The sequence below is a fragment of the Mus caroli genome, unplaced genomic scaffold (assembly GCF_978045245.1).
Source record: "Mus caroli unplaced genomic scaffold, Mus_caroli_1 scaffold_10, whole genome shotgun sequence".
NCBI classification, from domain to species: Eukaryota; Metazoa; Chordata; class Mammalia; order Rodentia; family Muridae; genus Mus; species Mus caroli.
This window is the reverse complement of record NW_028227265.1, coordinates 26,867,591-26,886,240: the sequence shown is the minus strand read 5'-3', so window position 1 is coordinate 26,886,240 and position 18,650 is coordinate 26,867,591. Positions and strand designations below refer to the sequence as shown.

Below are 18,650 nucleotides of genomic sequence, written 5' to 3'. Positions count from 1 at the left end.
GGTAAGGGGACATTTATGTTCTTGTCATTGTTGTTGTTGTTGTGTACATGAGTTCAGATGTTCACAAGGCCAGAAGCCATAAGATCCACTGAAGATGGAGGTCTAGATGGTTATGAGGTGCTGGACATGAGTGAAGGGAACCCAACTCAGGTCCTCTGCAAGATCAGCAAATGTTCTTGACCACCGAGTAATCTCTACTGGCCAGACAAGCATCAGTTTAGTGATCCACAAAGTGCTGCTTTCGGCAAGTCCAGAGCACTGTGTGGAAAAAGCACAGAGAGGTCTGCAGCAGGAGAAGATCTTAAAGTGATCCCACAGCAAGCAACAGAGAGAAGTCTGGCTTAACGGAGGAAACAAGGCCCCAATGCTCATTTGTACCTGAAGCTAGGAAGTTCCCCTCTGCCTCCTAATTGGGGAAAGTCCTGAATAAAGTTTTCTATCAGTGGTTTCCATCTTCTTATATGTGATTAGGGTTTTGATGAATGATTGTGGGGAGTGTCTTTTGTGTTTCAGATGCTAGGGCTGTGACTGGTAGCTTCTTAATTAGTTGTATTTACTACACATGCATTAGGACCTGAGTTCAAAGGGGCCATCCATAAGAGCTCAGTGTATGAGATCAAGCACACCCTTGAACTTCAGACTTAATTCTGTCTCTTTGAAAATTCTAGAGGAAGAGAAAGGAGAGAACATATGGTGTAGGGTTCCTGCCCATTTTATATCATGCCAAGTATTAAGTGTTCATTCACAAGGTGATAAATTATTCCTGCATATAAACTGTGAAGTGTATTTGAAAGAAAGGGTTTAATTAAAGTTGATATTTCTACACCTCTTTTTTTCCTGGCTGCCATGTTGCTGTAAAGCACAATTATTTCTGACACTAAAGTGCTGAAACTACATGACAACTTTTCTACTTTATATATACATATAAAAAAAACCCTCTAGTTTCATACTAATTAGTAAGAGTTCCAATGTGACCAATAAACAATGCACTTTACTCTTTTTATAAAAAAGATAACATTATAAATTTTCTGTTGAAAACAATAGCAAAACTAAATGCATAAAAGTAACTAATTGGTCTCATGATTTTTAAATGCTTATATGACTGAATATAATGTATTATAATTTAATATTAGCCACCCTGATAATTATCATTGATGTATAGAATTTGAATTTTAAGTCAATTATTTTCTTTAGAGTAAAATAAACTTGATAAAATTAGGTTTTATTAGCCATCATTCTAAAAACTTCATAATTATTAAGTAATTTATTGATTAATATGCCAACCCTATTAATGGGAACTGTGAATATTCTGTTAAAAGGATATTAATATTGAGATCAAGACAAATTAAATACAATTTGTGCCACTATAAAGTTCTGTTGATAGCCAAATTGATTTGAGCCTAGACCATCTAACTGATGTCTATTTTGAAAAACACAAAACAAAACCAAAAACCTTCTTTTCCCTTTTCTTTTTTTTTAATGTTTACTTTTAAAAATATTTACTTATTTATTTATTTTATATGAGTGTTCTGTCTTCACACATACCCAAAGAAGGAATCACATTCTATTTATTACAGATGGTCATAAGCTACCATGTGGTCCTGGGAATTGAACTTGGGACCTCTGGAAGTGCCCTTAACTGCTGAGCCATCTCTTTAGCCCCCTTTTGTCTGTTTTTAAACTGCATAAAGAAATGAAAAATATTACCTAAGACCTATCAAACTGAAGAATGTTAGTTCATTGTCTGGAGTTGACTAGATAGCAATAACAGACCTGTGATTAAAAACAAAACAAAACAAAACAAAACAAAAACAAAAACAAAAACAAAGAAAAAAAAAAAGAATAGTTAGTGTTTTTAGTATTATCCTCCAAACCTCCCAGGGTGGACTTTCCATGACTTAAATCACAAGAACCACACAAACGTCAATGGTATTGTCATCTCCATTACATGTGCAAGTGGAATAAAGCACACAGAAGTAACTTTTCCAAAGTTTCCAAGAATGCCAGGGGAAAAGATGGGATTGAACCCTGGGGATGACAGATCTCAGACCTGGATTCTACCCTCTCCAGTTCTATCTGGTCCTGCATCTCCAAGAGAAGGTGAAAGACCAAATACAGAGAGATGCCTCTGCCTCAGTATCTACATAATTGCCTCTTTCTTTCTTTCTTTCTTTCTTTCTTTCTTTCTTTCTTTCTTTCTTTCTTTCTTTCTTTCTTTCTCTCTCTCTCTCTCTTTGTTTTTGTTTTTGTTTTGTTTTTTTGAGACAGGTTTCTTTGTGTAGCCCTGGCTGTCCTGGAACTCACTTTGTAGACCAGGCTGGCCTCGAACTCAGAAATCCACGTGCCTCTGCCTCCCAAGTGCTGGGATTAAAGGCGTGCGCCACCACTGCCCGGCTTATAATTGCCTTTTCTTGATACTCAAGACTGAGGAACCTGAAGTGAGTACATACATGATGATATTTAAAAAAAAAAAAAAAGGTCATCGCTTCTCGGCCTTCTGGCTAAGATCAAGTGTTAAAAAAAAATTGTCAGAAGAGAAAGTAAAGGAGAAAATATTCCATAGAAGATATTGAAATGAAGATGGACATAAGATTATAAATTATCAATATTAAGTGTAACAATGTAGTATAACTAATCTTTATTTTCTTATCCTTAAATCTCTATCTCAGAATTTCTAAAGGTAGCCTTTCAAGGATGGATTCAGGGAGTTTTGTTTATCTCATTCTGTGACTTTTACAAGAAAGACCTGGAACTTCTCAAGAATGGATTGTTGAATACTGTAGAAATTTAGCACGGATCTCACACAGAAATTAATAGGAGGCTGCCCTCCTGAGGAGACCTTGATGTGGGTAATAATTAGAGAAATTTATCAATGTTCTAATTAGTATTAATAAAGAACCCCAAGGCACTTGCCACCCCAATGGCAATCTTCCCATTAAAGCTATTCCCAGCAGCTGGCCAGGATGCCTAAGCATCGGGGTTCCACTAACACACGTAAGAAGACTTCACTTTACGATAGGAGCACATTGCTTGGAGGGAGAAAATATGTTGTTGAAAGTCACAGAAGTAATAGCGTGACAGGAAAATGGATTTGCAAAATCACCAGTTCTAAGTGGAAGGCTCACCCCTCTATCTAGAGAGCAGAGAGTCCGTCTTAAGTGGCTGCGCCTTGAGCATAAAACACTCCTGCTGAGCCTGCTTTTGTCCCCGTAAAAGAAAATGACATATATGGGTGTTTAAGTATATTTGGACTCCTGCTGGAAATTGTTATCGGGTAAGAAATGAAAGACAAAAACGGTTAGCAAAAAGCAAGCAGATTTGGTTTTCAGCTTTCTCCTCCCCACAGAGCTGGAAGGATCAGACACACTGACCCACTCTTTTTATTTCTAGCGAGCTAATTTACAGCTAAAGACAGGTTATCATTACGCTAAGTATATTATCAAGGTTCCCACCAGAGTTCAAAATCCTATTTTTGTATCTGCAAGGTTTCCTTGTGGGTGAGCAAAGGGACTCTGGTCTCTCCTTCAACAAACACAGCTTTGTAACCAATCGGATTCTATTATGCAAATTAATTCAGGAATATTTTATTCCGCGCTCAGATCTCATCACTCAGCGCAGAGCTGTTCCCTCTTTCAAATCAAATCACAGGAATTATGCCTTGTCTGTGAAAATCATAGAGGAGGGAGAGAGGGTTACAAGAATTGTTGAAACGTAATTCTCTATCTCAGATTTCTGCATTTGGTGCAAGACTTAAGTTTGGATTCACTTTTTCTTGGGTACAGAATATACAGTGGGCACTACACAAAATATCATAATGTATATCGTTCCATTCTCAAATGCCAGACACAAATACTATAGTGTGTCATAGCAAACAAACAGAAATGAAGATAATTTTAAACTTGAATAGAATTTTACAGGGGCTCAAAGATAAGTGTCACTTTCTGCCTCCACACAGTTTTGGAAATAGGAATGACACTTAATAACCAGAGAGTTATGCAAAGCTTAGTCAACCATCTGATTAATTCCCCTATAGATTTCATAAACTTAAGTAGTAGTAGTAGTAGCAGCAGCAGTAGAAGCAGCTATGGTAATAGTAGTTCCATCTCTTCCTAGTCATCCGGTTTTTATAATACTGGCCAACAGTATAGAGCGTGCTATGCAGCATTTCATAGCATTTTCAACATAACTTAATATAAATGACACTCATGGGTCCCATGGCCATAGGAATCCAAAGACCTCCTGTCTCACAATAATTCAATCATATTTGAGCAATAAGGTAGTTATAGCCAATGAGTGCAAAGAATATCTTCTATTATTCATGCTCCACTCAATTCTTGAGACAGCTTTTCTCACTCTAATATTTCTAAATTTTAGTCATTGACATGAATAAAATACATCAACACATACCCGAAACAACATTGTGAGCAATGTCAGCTCCAACTGTGAATAAATGTTCCATATGAATGTGTGGAAAAAAATTAGATTCCACTTCTGACTTTTCTTGTTCCGAACAAAACTACCTGAGGGAAGACATGCATGAAGTGGCAAGGATAAGATGCTTAGCTTACTGTGACATCATTTATAATTTGAAAAGCATACAGTCAAACCTCCCTCTGTGCCCAAACAGTAAATATATAAAAAGTGTTCTTTATCCTTATTTTCTCCTTCATTCATTCAGGGTCAAGTCTGGATGGGCCTCGGGGATACATAGGAATCAGTGTGTTTTTGATACTTAGATAATTATAGGACTTGGTATAAGTCGTAAAGGAATGAGTGGAACTAACAACACTGCAAACAAAGCACAGAGCATCCAACAACCAGAATCAGCTTGGCAGATGAACTTGTAACACAGTGGTTATTCTTGTAGTCTCTTCCAAGCAAACAATCTTGTCCATAGTCTCCAATGCCTTACCTACTCCTTCTCTGAGGTATGGCTGATGAAACCTCTCCTGCTGTTCTGACAAGTAAACCATAAACTAACCATTGATCATTGCAGCCAGGGGTACCTGTATTCAAATGATTGGCTATGGGAACCAGATTTTCCAAGAACTTCAATGAAAAACAACAGAAAAATATTTGTAACTAGTGAAAGGCCTTGCAAAGTCAGGTTAGGAGGCACCTAAAGCATACAGTAGCTACAAAGTAATATCCTTGTTCAGATTTCAGAAAAATCAAGGCCACAACCAAACTAGTTAGAAGCGAAAGAGAAACTATAGCATCTCTCCCCAGACCATGCAAATGGCAGAACATGTGATCTCATTTCTCTGAAGACCTAGGCGACTATGCTTCTATTGCTGCCACCATGGGCCCAAACTGTGTGTCAGCACCCTACCTATAAGATGACAGGGTACCTCCTGTGCATGAGCTAGCCTGGGAACTTTCTTTCATCACCCAAACAGCAAATGTAGAAATTTATGGTAATCTTAAAGAAATAAATTGACAGTTCTCTTTTTGGCCAATTGTGAAATATTGCCACTGTGAAAATCATTAGTGCAATTGTATAAAATGCCATTTTTTTAAATCTCTGAATTTCCAAAGACCATTGGGCCAAAGATCTCTAGACCATAAGAGAGGATGTGTATGCTATAGCATAAGTTCTGTTAGTACATAACTGTGCAACTTAGACAAAGTATTCTTCCTTAGGATCAAAATTCTCCTCTAAAATAAAAGGACAGAAATATATCATTAAATGCCTCTCTGTACACAAGAGTCTGTTTGTGGGTCAGTGCTGGGGCAGCCATTCCTAGATTGTAGTTTTTAACCCTTGGTAATGGTCTAAGGTCAGCTAGTAGGCCTGGTCATATAGAAATTCATTAGGACTCACTAACATAGAATTCATTGAAATCTGGAGAACGGTAAATATTCAGAAAGACACATTTTTTTAAAGTTATAAAAAGTCCATTAATTTTAACCACATATTTTATCACATAGTCATATCCCCATCCGATAATTACAGCATTTACCCAGTATATAAACTATCTTATTTTACTTCTACTTTGTTTTAATGTTGTGTTTTAGGTTCAGTGTATATTTCATACTTAAGTCACAGTTGAGAGCAGCCATACTTTTACAAGCTAAGTAGCCACGAGTAGACAAGGAAGAATAATCAGAAGACCATAAACCTTTTGATAGAGGAGGGTGTGCCATCAAAGACTTTCTGGTGATAACAATCCTCTGAGTGAGAGAACTAGTGAAATAAGACTGCTGTTGTTAGTTAGTTAGTTAGTTAGTTAGTTAGAGAACTATTTATTTGAGAAAACATTCAGATGGCCTTCTGACCTCAGCAGACCCAAAAGGAGACACTGGGAAAGTAAATGGAGGGAAAGATGCTCATGTTCTTAGCCTCAGTAGAAGGGCTGGATTGGGAACAGGATCTATGTTTTAAAAACTTTGAATGTGTGAAATCACAGAAAGTCCCAAAATTCTTCCCCTAGTAGAATGAAAGAATGAAACCATGATGGAATGAAATCATGTCTGTTTCAGGTTGGGAGATTTTGTTACACCCTGAATTTTTAGAAATCCAGAATTAAATGACAAGGTAAAGATGCTCAACTATTAAGATTTTTTGTTTGTTTGTTTGTTTGTTTGTTTTTTTGTCTTGTTTTGTTTTTTGTTTCTTTATTTTGATTTCATTAGAAAAGGGGAAACAGAAATATAGGAGCTGATGGCTAACATTTAAAACTAGATCAAGTGAACCTCAAACCCCCCTACTCTATGGAGAGAGAAAGAAATATCAGGAAGTGAAAGATAATTTCCATACGATTGTTGTCTCCTGCATTAAATATAGTTTTCCATTCATGTCATATCTATGGAAACAAAAGCCTCAGATTCATGAAGGGAAATATATCTTAAGCAACCTAAGAGTGCTCTTTAAAGAGTCAGAGGTGGAAGAGATAAGAGATACTGCTCTGTATATTCTCCCTAGTACCTGAGGTTTCTCACAGAGCTACTGTCAGTCTGTTTTCTGATAGATAAACAGTGAGAGAAAGTCTTTTTTGAAGTTGGGCTTCATCCTAAAAAAAGGCTTGATGAAGTCTTGCAAACTGATCCCTACAACCAGGGAAGAGAGTGCCTGAAGTCACCAGAACCCAGTACCAGATCTTCTCTCAGAGAATTATAATCCATGGTGTTAGCCACCCAGATCCACAAGCATCACTTTAGCTCCACCAGAGGAATGAGGAATGCAGAGTCAAGCTGCTTCCAATTACCAGAAGCCTGGTTTTCTCCAGAGTGTGGGTGGGCTATTTCAGAGGTCTTTTTCTTAATGTTCTGCCTGGACCACCCCATATGGCTCAGGGCAGTCTAAATAAACTATGGGACATATTTAAATGCCTCTTTTATATGCCTGTGTATATTACAAAGGATGTCTCACCCATTTATTTTTAGAAAGCTTCATAATTATCTCACTGTTGTTTCAATAAATCCAACCTTTTAAAGACTCTCTTTTTTTTTCCTTCAGTAAATTAATGCCATTTATCAGAAAGAATGGGATATTTTTGAAGTCATGATGAAAGAAAAGCAATTGGATACAGCAAACTCACCCAGTCCTCCTGGTACTTGCTAAAGCATGAGCCTACCACCCTAGACAGATGGAACTTTCCAAGGTAATGTTAAGTGTCCTTTTTAGGTCACAGAGAGAGGGTTCATTTAATTACAGTTTCTATAATCCTAGGTTAATCCTACTGAGAATTACTGATGCGATTTTGACTTATGTAGAAGAATAATCTATTGTTCCACACACATTTCTGGCAAAAGAAATTAAGAATCATGTACCTTGTTTTTAATTTATTAGTGCCATAATAAAGAAAGGTTTCCCCTTTCATTTTCCTCAGGTAGAAATTATAATTTCCTTTCCTTTGGATCGCATTGTTGATTAACAAATTCAAATAGGATATTTCAACAGAAGATGGTGTAGGATACAGTAAAGTCTCCAAATTTTTAGATGGTGACTAACTCCTCATTACAGTCCTTGCTATTGTGTACAAAGGACCATGAGAACAAATTGATTTTACCTTCATGGAATTGAATACCTAGAAAATTGACTCTTATCCTGGCTGAACACCTGAATCACCTGGGAAACTTACAAAATTCCTTACCACACCCTAAATCAAATAGAGATAAAGTAACCCCAGAATATAGTATTTTAAGGTTCCAAGGGGACCCCATTGTCCATAGCTCTTAAAATTATTTTAAGTTAAGCTTTAGTCCCAAATGTCTTAATGCACCATTTAAGTCACTTTGATCAGCCATTCTGAGAGGTTATTAAAGTCCCTGTAAAATGCTTTAGTAGTCACTCACTGTCTTAGATGTGAAAACTAACCTCTAAAGCAGGTAATGTTTGTTGATGAATGAAGTTATACAGATGATGCTGTACCGGGCACCTAATATCTACGACTACCTTACTGCTTCATGTCCTTAACCCCATCTTCATGTCTGTGAAATGAAGGGCTTCATAGCTCGGTTGCCTCACTAAAGGCAATCATTGGAAAAATCTAGATAGAAGGGGCAACAGTGCCTGGGGATGCCTCCACTCACTGGCTGCACATTTCATAGAGTTCAGAAGGCTACATTCAATAAAATTTTTCACTGAAAATCAGCTCTGCTTTATTATAAATAACAAGGAAAAGAGAAAGCATGTGTGATATCTTGCAAACCTAGTGGGCTTGCCTTCTCAGCAGGTTAAGAAATTTCTTACTTCAATACCCATAATCGTCTGGAATAAGGAGGAGGCCTTTACTCAGGAGATGGTGGCCACACTCACAACTGTCTTTTTCCTCATATGAGAAATAAGATGGGTGTCATCTGACCTCCCACCCTCCCTAGTTAAATTCGGGTTTGGGTAAGATAATACATGAGGACGCTTTTACAAAAGTATAATGTAGGTTATGTAGGCGAGAATAAGGGTGAAAAACATGCTAAGATTACTTCAGCTAATTTTAAAGGATTTGACATTTCACCTTCAGCATTGTGGATTGTAGTTAAGCGTAAATTATCCTTTATTGTTACAGGACAGATGTGTGATTCTCTCATTTTCTCAGATAAGAATATAAAATATTCCCAATGCTGCAGATAGGTCCCTTTTACACCTACACACTTAGTGTCTGTTTGTCCCAGAACCCAGGATTGTAATCTCATGAGAGGGAGCTGACCTTAATTCCTCCTTGTGAGATGCTGTGTGGTGGTCAGAGGGTGGGAGTATGATTCCAGTAGGAAAGCTGTTACATATGAGTAACAGCCTCTAAGGAAACCCAGAGCACAAGGTCCTCTGAAGAAACTCTGAGCCATTTAATTTTTCCATGATATGGGATAAGACTGTGGAACAATCCAGAGGAGGAGAGGCAAAACTGATGGGAAGCTTGTATAAGCCATCTTGGCCAGATGAGGGGCGTGTCACAAACCCCTACCTCCACCACCCACACACACATTCCTTCTTTTTAATGCTTACATTTGTATTGCCTTTGTGTTCTAACACAATATCATTTGTAATGAATATAATGCAAACATTATGCAACACTGCACCCTACCCAGTCCTGCCCTCTCTCCACACAGACTAGTTCATGCATTTTTCCCATGGAATGTTCCCTGGATAGATGCACATATTTCCATTAAGGAAGGGCCACTGTGTGACAATGTTGTGACTCTGTTTTCTTTTTCTCTGACCTACATCTAGATGTCTACTGGGAGCTACACAATCTTCCCTAACTTTATTATGAAAAGTTTAGAACTCTTGAATACATTGATTTTTTAATCCCTTGATCATTAATTTTTTCACAATGAGTATTATTTTTATTATGTTTACTAAGCTAAGGTTATGACTTTTGTATTAAATGCTCTTAATATCTTACTTAAATGAAGACACAATGAAAGTCTTCTCATTTGTCCATTCAGTCCCGCCTTCTTGTGCTTCCCTTTCTTCTTGACACACCCAGATTTCCAGCTGGCTCATGTCCATCAGCCTCAATTCCCTTAAACTTGTATTACGATGTTGGCTAGCAATGCATCGTCTCAACTTCCATTAACTGAAAACATCTTTATGTCATCTTTATTTTAGGAGAATATTTTCTCTGAATATAAAATTCTGAATTTGCATCTCTTCTACTCTTAACGTTCAGGTCTTTAAGGGTATTCGTCTGCTGTTCTTGGGCTCAAATTTCTCTCATGAGTTGCTGTACATCACTTAATTTCTTTTTCTCTAGATGTGACATTTAATTTTAGCTTTTAATAATTCAGCTATAATGTGTCTTATATAGTTTTCTTTATATTAATCTATTTCAATAGGCTTCATTAATATGTAAGTATATCTTCTACCACAAGATCTGTTGAGACCTTGTGTTTTTAAATGCTTTTTCTGACCTTTTAAGAATATTTTAGCTCCCAGAATTGCACTTTCAATTAAATGATTTTTATTGTTCAATGGTTTTATATATTTATATAGGGAGTTTGAATCATTTATACTCTCCACATTCTCTTTCTCTTATGTTCAGAAAGTGTTCTGATCAGAAGCTCAACCATGAGAGAAAAGCTATACAGAAACTCTTTATGGTTGCCTCAAATTTCTCAGCTGTTCTCTGAAATTTGTTAGTGATAATTACTTGCTCTTTCAACCCAACTACCCCAGTCACTGCTGGACTCTATGAGTTCACTTGTTTTGCTAGCAGTCTGCTGTGTTTCTTTATCTGCTACTTGCTACTTATTCTTTCAGGTTTGCTTTCTATATATTCAGAACACCTATTACTCAAAACCCAAAGTGTAACCACATTAGTACATTGTCTCCTAATCAGCTTCTTTTTAATGCATATCTTCTATGCAGCAGGCACTAGGGCATGTGTTTTACTCCCTTTCCTGATCATCAGCTTCTCTACAGTATCTTTATCATGTTAGTATGTTTGTATCTATTATCAAGAAAAGGAAAAAGGGATATGGAACACTAGAATTTGTTGTCAGTTAGCTATGTGGCTCTCAAAATGGCTTTTGAAGCTATCCATGGCCCACTGCTAACCTCTTATCTATCTATCCTTTGGTGTTTTACAAAGATATAATTCACTGTAGTTCTTGTAAAGTTTGTCTCTAGGATGAACTCAGAACTCAACACTCTCATTTGCTACACTATGACCATTGAAGAAATATAGGTGGAGAATGGAATTTCTGAGAAAGTAGAATGGAAAATGGTGGTGATAGACATTTCTTGTGGACAAGGAGCTTATGTGTTCCTGGAATTCTTAGAGAATAGATGTTCTCCTATGAGACTTCACATTCTCTACCTCAAGCAATATCCATCCTGACTTAAAAGAATCACCCAGAACACCACAGATGTTTTCCATCCTAACTCACTCCTTGAAACAGTTTCAAAATGAATAAATCCTGATTTTTTTCAGACTCTTTTCCTGAACCATATATTTCTTTTTTTATATATATTAGAATAAAATTTTGCTGTGTATCTCTCATTGCCTAATGTGCTAATAGGCAACAAATCCAAGTAGTGCAAGGAACTGTAGGAAGGCAGCCAGATGGTAAGTACTTTCCAGCAAATGGAGGCCACCCAACAGGAAACAGTTCTGTGAGATGTCTCATGAGCTAATCACTGTCAACAAGATTGGGTATGCTGTTCACAAAAGAAGAGTTAAGTGGTGTTAGCAGAATAATGTCTCCCCAGGAGGAACATATGAGATCAGACACGGATTTGGCCTTTGGTTTTGAGGTCTTGCAGCCTACTAGCAAATTACATCTTCTGAAGAGATTTTTCTGAAAGGATAGATTTGCAATCTGTGGCACCACTGGTTAGAAAATGCCTTTTGGCAATGCTTTCTAAAGGAAAGCTTTGCTGAGTCACAGCCACCAGGGTCAAATGAGGAACAGATTGTGAAAGATCAATAAACCATGAATTTTGCCTATCAGGAATGGCTGCCATCCTGGTGAAGTAGCCATGCTAGGCCATCCTTTCCTGTGAATGCTGTCTAACCTGTTGACCGCTGAAACATTCTTGGCCTCATGGTTGGGAGGTTCCAACTGCTTCTCAATCCGAACATTACAATTGTGTTTGTAGTTGTGACTGTGTGTAACATCAAGGCATCCTTCGCCTCTTCTGCTCCTGGATTCTGTCAGATGTCTCCGGGGTTTAAGCCCTCGTTTAAACTAGAGAACACTCTCAGAGGGAAGAAGTCAGTACCCGGAAATCAGTTGAATTAAAACGTATTCACCTAGATAAAACAATGAGCGGGCTAAGAGCAAGCTAGTTGGTTAAATCTCTATCACACATTAGTATTAGGGAAAGTGAAGATACATTCAGGATTATATAAGACACCAGAAAGGACCTAGATTCCTAAAACAATGGTAAGCTTTCAAGGAAGAAATGGAAGACATACTATTGTCCTTTACTCCATGTCTCCCCTGTAACTGTGCTTGCCATATCCCAGGTTCATGTCAGGTTTCCTGGCAAACCAGGATATATATATATATGCAACAACATGGGAAAAAAAAAAACTTCAGGATAATATGAAGAATAAAGTAAGGCAATCAAGAGAAGAGAAATTCCACATGGCCATGTATGAATGAAGTATCTAAAAAACTGAAATTAATAATATTAAACAATAATTGTTGTGGGTAGGTAGGGGTTAGGAAAGGGAGATTCATTAATTTATTAATCAGCAGATATAAATATCAGTTGAACTAAATGAACATATTTCTAGAGACATGCTATAAAGCTTTATATCTGTAGTAAGCAATACTACAAATACAGTTAAATCTCTCATGGTATTTTTATTACAATAAAACAGTTTTGTTCAAGTAAAATATAGATAAATAAAGTGTTTCTCCTAAAAAATGAGGGTTTAAGTGTTATACTAATTATTCTATAGTGAACAGAGTCTTGGTATCTTGACATGAGGGGACAGAGTTGTCAACCTGAGAAAACTCTGTGTGAAGTATGACAATATCCAACCAATGCTCCTGGGAGCAGAAGAAAACAGCAGTCTTGTTGTTAAGCATATTTTAAAGAGTAAGAAGAAATAAAAACCTTCTTCAAGCAAGCACAAATTAAAACCTTGGCACTGGTATTGAGCCTTGAGAAGACAAATGAGAAAAGATGAAAATGAAGTTCTACAATCAGTAATAAAGGCTTTGCTGGGATGATGTGTTTTCCCATTTCTAATTACTAAAGAACTCTAAATCATCTTCTTGGGGAGCCTGAAGAACCTAAATATGGTAAGAGTGTCCACTATGCAAAGGGACTAATAATATGTTCACCACTAATACTTTCTTCCTTATTCTATAGTGTGGTTTTAGATCTCCATCATAGATTTCCTTTTGCCTCTTGCTCAGTAACCTACAGAATCATATATATGTCATGTGTTCAAGGGGACTCCCTGATGTTTGCAGCCAGACTTATTGAGAAAGCAGTCTCAAATATTCTGGATCCAACTACCTTAAGATGACTCATTTCTCTAGAGTTGGTGTCCATGTTAAACCAACAGTGACTTTGGAAAAAAAAAAAACTCTAGGTATTTAGCTATAATCATCACTAATTTGCAAAAAGGCATTTTGTAGAAGGATGGAAAGATTCCTGCTGATCACGAGACTTAAGCAATAAATAGTTGCTTGGGATTCAGAAAACCTACATAGATAATGGTAAAAACACTGTATCATATCTGCTATATCAAGAAACTTCTGTAATAAAGCCCAGCTTATAGATATGCTTAGGGAAAGGGAAAATTAGACTTAGAAAATTAAATGCAAGTCTTCCAATCAAACTTTTAGATAAGCAGCACTATTGTTTTGTTTTTTGCTTTTGTTCCTGGATATCTATATAGTTTGGGGGATTCATACTAAAAAAATTAATAATCACTGTTGTCTATGAAATTCAGTATGAAAATACTGGCAGTCTATGTTTTATCTAGCAATAGTATTGGGTACTAAAACAATGAACCTAAACAGATAAACCAAGCATCAAGCTCCAAATTACTTTAACTCTAAATCTCAGAGTCAGTTTCTTTTCAATCCTCATCTCTATGAATTTAAGATGCTCTGTGTGATCCCTAAAGAGGCTGCTTCAGAGTACAGAATAGATCCCACTTGGAGAAACACTGACAGTCTAGGAAATTTTCACATCCACTGATCTGAGGTCAGAGAGCTTCAATTGGAATCTCTGATTTCCCTAAAGAAAACAGAAAAGCCCTTTTTATTGACAGGTGACCTGCAATGTAAAAGATGTAAGGCTGAAAGGATTATCATTGATGTTAATTGGTTGAGGAATTAGGGGTTCTCTTTCATCCTCTGGGTTGACACCAGTTTTCAAAAAACAATTGATGCTGTAATCCTGGAGTCAAGATCATTTATATTGTATTAAGAGCATTGCCATACTGGATTAAGGAAACTTCTGAGGTCTTTTCAGGAAGCAACACTCATAGATATCCATTCATAGGTACTAGAAAGTAACAGAAAATATTTATCCCCAAAGTTTGTACTTTGGGATTGGGGACTTGGTGTTGTGGAGAGGAGAGGGGAGGGGAGGGGAGGGGAGGGGAGGGGAGGGGAGGGGAGGGGAGGGGAGGGGAGGGGAGGGGAGGGAAAGGAAGGGGAGGGGAGGGGAGAGATAGAGTGTAGACTGGGAGACAGCTCAAAACTTAGATAAGTGCAAATACAAGGTGAAATGTGCTTTGATGAAGGCTGATGCAGGGTTCAGAGGAGTCACCCAAAACAAGCTGCTAACAGACAGTTAATCAGGGAAGGCTTAGTGGGCAAACAAGGATGTTTGAAGTAAGTTTTGAACTATATTTTGAACCAAGTGCTATGGGGAATAGTAATCCAGACAGAGAGAACTACATTAAACATTGAAAACAATAGGTGGCCATTCAGGGCCATGAGTCTTAAATACTTTCTATTCAAGGAACAGGAAAATGGTAAGACAATGTATGTGGACAGGCATTGAAGAACACACATGAATAAAAAGTAATAAGTGAAATAATAACAATACATTTGGTTAATATAAGGTAAGAAAATAGCTATGTTGATGCTTGTAAATATAGAAGGAATTTGGGTAAGCATGTAGTTAAAAAAATAAATAAAAGACAAATGTCTACTGTGTTTGTGTCTCTGGGTCAAAATAACTGAATGCCCTATTTCATTTATCAAAATTCCATTAGAATTCATTAAATTAGACCTTAGAAGAGCATAACATTGTGTGTCAAAGAATACATCTGTTACTGTTTGATGTTCACCAAATATTTTTGTCTACCTTTTGAGAACCACTGCAGAAGCAGACAGAGAACACATTGGAAGCATGAGTTAGCGACCATTGTATTGTACATAGACTATGTTAGACGTGAGCTGGAAGCATGGATGATGTTTAATACCTACGAGTCTTGTGAGAGAGCAATTTTTGTTCCTTCCTTGACTCAGAGCATTAAAAACCTTCCGAGTTCTCCAACTTCTGACACCAGATAAAAGGGCATAACCTGAATTTGACCCCAGTGACAGAAATAAGCCCACACACATGTGCCAAGTGTTCATTCTCTAAATCTCCAGCAAAAACATCCAGAGAAAAATAGCTCTTGATATAACAGAGGTGACGCCTATGCAAAGGAGAAAATTAATTTCATTCTGATTTCCCCTGATCTGTGCTGTATGTATCAAATCATGGGCCTCTTTGCAAAATTAAGGGCATTAGTTATCCTCCCATTCAGCTTCAGCGGCATTAGACTTGCATGCAGACATTCCTAGCTAAGATGACGAATATCAAATTTTTACAAAATCATTCATCAAGAGGTGAGACCTAAGCCTGATTAGCGTTTCAATAAGAATGCTGAGACTAAATAGAGACTAAGCAGATGATCACAGCAGCAATTAGGCACCTTCCAGACAGCCAAGCTTTTTTCTTAAACCAATTGAGTTTGAGGAAATGGAGATTTTTCCCCCTTCTCTCTTTCTCTTCCCCCCTGCTGTGAAATGAACTGCCTTAAATAACTGATGAAGTGACAGCAAGCCCCGTTAAAAGGAACGTCTGCCCATTAAGTAAGGCTTAATTAAGCGGAGCACAGGCTAATCACTCTTCTATCTAATAAGCAATACGCCCTGGTTAAGCTCACTCTGCTTTCGAGGCGTGGTCCAAGAGGCCTCTGAAGACAGCTCAGTAAACGACAAAAGTCACATATACAGTGCCAAGACCTCTGCCAAGTCACAAGGGAATCAGAACTATGAACAGGCAAATAAAAGCCATCAAATACTAATATTGGGTTCCTGGTTATTCTCTCACAGTTTATTCAGGAAAATGAAGCTGAATGCTCTCTTCTCCTTAGATAAGTCATTGGAAGTTAATGATGAAAAGTTGTTCTCTGGTACTGTTATCAACATGAGAGGCTTCACAAAGATGATGATCAGAAGTAGTGGGTTTAATCACCTTATCTCTAAAAGCAGCATAGTGTTGAGTGTATAAGCCTATGTTGGCAGGTGTTTGGTGGATGAATGTGCAAGAAAAAGAAGACATAAATTTGTATATATTTGTGCTTAAAAGGAGTATCTAGAAATAAGGTTAAATGATATTACAAAGTCAAAATTGCCACCCCCAAAGATGTTGATCTCCAAACTCCTAATATTCATGGCCACGGACTCATTTGAACATAAGATCTTGGTAAATGGTCGAGTTAAGACAAACCATCAAATCTGTCAGTAACAGAACATAATATGACTGATGGTGATAGGAACGGAGGAACTGACATCAGGGGATGCATGGCTACAACAGAGGCAAGTGAAAAGATACTGGACGTGAAGGGGAAGGCATGAACATGCTCTTTCTCAAAGCCACAGAAGAAACCAATTCTGTCTCTACTTTGACCTGACACGTCCAGCAGTACTGAAAGACAAATAAATTTCTGTCACTTAAGCCATGACTATGCCGTACTTTGTTACCATGGCAACCACAGAGCCCTCTAATTCAAACAGGTAAGGGCAAATTGCAAACTGAGTTAGATTGGAGAAGAGCCTTGTTCTCTTAAATCCCTCCTTTCCCAATCATCCTGCCCACTAGCCAGTAATTCCCTGTAGGCTGACCAAGAGCCTACCTTTGTTATTCCTTAGCATGAGTTCCCATTTGAAAACAACAATTACCAAGTGCTGATATGAGAATCAAATGAGGTAGTTTTGTAACATGCTAAATATGTTTGTATTGTATATAATAAATGCTCAATAAATTTCCTTTGTAATTACAGCCATGAAAATCCAAATTTAATAATGTTGCATTTCCATTAATTCTTATCCCAGTAGCATGGATTTGGTTTCAGTTGGACTACAGGAAGCTGACAGGTCATGTGAATAGAGTTCACACAGGCCTTCATCACTTATGGTGAATGACTTTACACTGTGGCTGTCATAGTTCACCTGCGCTCCTCCATTTCTTCCATCCTCATTCTCTACTGCATTGGTCAACTTACCACGAAGAGGCATTGGAATCTGCAGAATCCTCACTATGTTGGAACTGACCTGTTATAGAACCTGGCGTTCAACAAAGCCAGTGAAGGACTGGAAGTGAAGAAGTAGAACTTGGATGGCTGTGACCTTGGGCTCCTGGGAAACCCAACTCAAGGGGAGGACAATAATCATAACTGGTATTTTACTGAGTGGCTTGACAAAATGAAGATGGATTATCTGTCACACACACACACAAACACACACACAAACACACTGAGACAGTCAGAAGATTTTCTAGGACCTTGCACTCAGAAATGAGCCTTGTCTTGGTGGTTACTATGTTGTGATGTTGTGTCCTCTCCTGAGATTCCTAATGAGGTTACAATTTCCACCTTTGTATTTGCAAAGAGGAAGTGAAATTCAGAAGATAGCTGGTAATTAGGCTGAGTCACAAAGCACATAGCTGAAATCCAAATGCATTGAAACCACAGGATGTCACAGCTAACTATTGTGACCCATGGCCTGCTAGCATCCACAGCAACCACTGGGAGGCCATTGTTAAGAAGTGAATCTTTAGAGCAGGTGTTGATGCTGAAATTAAAGAGTGGCCTTTCCAGCCCATCTGTTGATGGTTTATACACACAGGTTTAACAAGACGCAAATGCTTTATGAATGCCAGTAGTAATCACACTGTTTATAGAGTATCTTCAGGATAGAAATTAGGACAATATCTCAAGTACACAATAGAGTACCTAATGGTTGACAAAGGACTTTTAGGAAAAATTGATCATTTTATATGTCTGCTGACTGACAAAGGGGAAGATTATTTTTCTTTCCATTTAAACAATGGAGTAAAGAATAAACCAGATATGGTCTTTAGTGCTCAGACTCTAGTTAGTGGATAGATGTTATGTAAAAACTGAGCCTGAAATGGCCATCTCCTGTAACTAGGCAAGACTTCCAATGAGGAGACATTGGGACACCAACCCAACCACAAAATCTTAAACCCCCAATTTGTCCTGCCTACAAAATATGCAGGGGTAAGAGACAGAAGAGAATTTGAGATAAGAGCCAATTAATGATAGGTTTAGCTTGAGACCCATGCCTTGAGAGAGAGAGAGAGAGCCCACATGTAACACTATTAATGATATTCTGCTAGAGTTGCAGACAGGAACCTAGCATAAATCTCATCAGAGAGGCTTCACACAGCAATTGATGGAAAATGATGCAGGGACCCACATCCAAACATTAGT

General features: G+C 37.7%; 1 protein-coding gene across 3 annotated transcripts in view; it reads right to left on the bottom strand.

Moving 5' to 3' along the window:
* Positions 1–18,650, bottom strand: part of Cdh11 (cadherin 11) — a 158,161-nt gene that overhangs the window by 53,136 nt on the left and 86,375 nt on the right. The window contains exon 1 of one of the 3 annotated variants that reach the window (XM_085843674.1): positions 1,708–1,727. The exons of the other annotated variants lie outside the window; for them this stretch is intronic. The gene's annotated coding sequence lies outside the window, so the exon portion shown is untranslated. Of the gene's footprint in view, positions 1–1,707; positions 1,728–18,650 lie in introns of those variants that run through there. 3 annotated transcript variants of the gene reach the window in all.